A 2,565-nucleotide genomic window follows, 5' to 3' on the forward strand; every position below is an offset into this window, starting at 1 on the left:
AATGAGCTAGGTATTTTCGACATATATCTATATGCATACATATGACCTTGCTTTGAGTCAATAAAGAGACCAACCATGCCAATCTACTGAAATCACTCTCTGCAAGAATAATAACAATTTCTCTTAATTTTTTTTAAAGTTACTTACCTAGGCTGCATTTGAATTCAGGTCTTAATGACTCCAGGGTCAAGCTTCCATCCATTACATCACTACCATCTGCCCTCAAAATAACAGTTTCTTAACTAATAAATCCAATGTTTTTTGTTTATTTTTTCTCAGTTTTGGCAGATTCCAACAATATCAACTGTTAGTCTTTCTTCCCTTGACTTTTCTTTCTTCCTCTTTTTTCCTGGTTGGTTTTTGCGAAGCAATAGGGTTAAGTGACTAGTATAAGGTCATAGATCTATAGAAATTTTTAAGTGTCAGAGGCTGGATTTGAACATTTGATTGCAGGACTAGTGCTCTATCCACTGTACCATCTAGCTGTCCCTCCCTCAACTTTTCTAATGGTGTCCTCTTGTTTCTCCTTCTGCATCTCTAGTTCTTCTCCTAGTCCTGAAATATCTAATGCTACTCCTCAATTCTGATTTTGCAGGAGCATTTTAAGAATAGAATTTCTTCTAAAAGTAGACAAGAGGAAACGATGAAGGCAAATAGAGGTGGGGAGGAAATGAGTTTTTAGAAGGGAGTGCGAAAAACAGATGAGGTAATTAATACAGTTAAAAAATGTAGTCTGGGGGCAGCTAGGTGGCACAGTGGATAAAGCACCGGCCCTGGAGTGAGGAGTACCTGGGTTCAAATCTGGTCTCAGACACTTAATAATTACCTAGCTGTGTGGCCTTGGGCAAGCCACTTAACCCCATTTGCCTTGCAAAAACCTAAAAAAGTAATAATAGCAATAAAAAAAGGTAATCTACTTCTCTGTCATACTATCAAATCTGAAGACATTCAGCATTGGGAAACAATGAAATATTTTAAATAAGTGTTTCTGTCTTAGGAAATAGTTAATGAGTTGATTTGTTTAGAACTGTTTTTCAATATTAAAACTTTACTATAAAATGTTTGAATAAATAAATAAAATTTTACACTAACCTATGTTTAAATAGGGACTTTGGGGACACACTTTATCTAGAGCATAATGAAGAAGGTCATGATTCCAAGGAGATTTTCATGCATATAATTACTAGCAATCCTCTTGGAAAATCAAAAAAAGAAGAAATCGTTTTGATCTTAGACATTTTTCTATATCATTATGTTTTAGGAAAATGACATATTCAAGGAAATATTTCAAATTTCAAGCTAAAGAGCAATCTAGTCTCAGCATCAGAAAGATACAGATTCCAGTCCCAGCTCTGACACAACATGACTTGGAAAATCATTCACACTCTCAATACTGTAGGTGATTCTCTAATCCTACTTTTCCATTAAGTTGCTGCTCATCCTGGTAGGAATAATTCCCTGCCTAAGGAATACCCTTTACCAGAAAAATTACAGGAAATCTATGCCCAATCTCTTTTTTTTTTATTAAATTAGAGAACACTTAAAATATTAAGAATCAAAATCAAGAAGTTTTGGTGGGGGGGGTGGTGGGGGGGGACAGGGTCAATACTGAAAAGGGAAGAGAGCAAATCTTCACAGAATATTCAGGATGGGTAAACGGCATGTCACAGTCAGAGAGATCCAAAATAAGAATAAAAGTAATTCATGAAAATTGAATAAAAATGTAAATTAGATTATTGGACTGGGTCCTGGAAGTAAGATAAATACTCTAGTAGACTCTCATGTCAACTTTGACAGTAATGGTGATTAGTGTGATTTGATAATTGAAAGGAGACAGCCAAGGCAGAACCTGAAATCTTCTACACCAAGGTCCTGTGACATATTGTTATTTGACTCAATTAACTTAAATTACTGAGACATAACTGAATAAAGTATATCATAAGCTATGACTCATCTAAGCACATGCCATTTGGTAGGGTAATTCAGACTTTTGTTAACTATAAATTATGAGCTAGTGGGAGACTGTAAACAATTTTTAAGCCTAGGAAAACACATTTTTATTTTAAAGGAAGACTAATAGTCTTAAAACCGCAGTCTCTTGTACTAACTATGCAGATATTAATACTGATAAACGAACCATGTCAATTTAGGAAAAACAATTAACCTTGATTTCTTTCAGTGAAACATAGGACAATACCTACACCATGTATATATTGTGACAATTTTTTTAAAATTACGCACATATAAAATGTTTTTGCATACAGTTCATTCTTGACGACATTACTTCTTTTGTATTAACTGGTTGCAACAAATTAAGTACATGGAGATATCCTTATCTTTCTAAATAAGATTGATATTATTGTTGTTGTTATTCAGTTATTCGTGCCTTGTTTTTTTTAACTAAATTTGGCAAGAGACTGGATTAGTTTGCCATTTTTTCTCCAATTCATTTCAGAATTGAGGAAGCAAAGGCAAACCCTTAAGAGACTTGCTCAGATTCATAGACCTAGTATCTGAGGCCATATTTGAACTATGGGAGAACATATTCAAAAGTAATGATAATAA

Source organism: Macrotis lagotis, chromosome 3 (assembly GCF_037893015.1).
Source record: "Macrotis lagotis isolate mMagLag1 chromosome 3, bilby.v1.9.chrom.fasta, whole genome shotgun sequence".
NCBI classification, from domain to species: domain Eukaryota; kingdom Metazoa; phylum Chordata; class Mammalia; order Peramelemorphia; family Peramelidae; genus Macrotis; species Macrotis lagotis.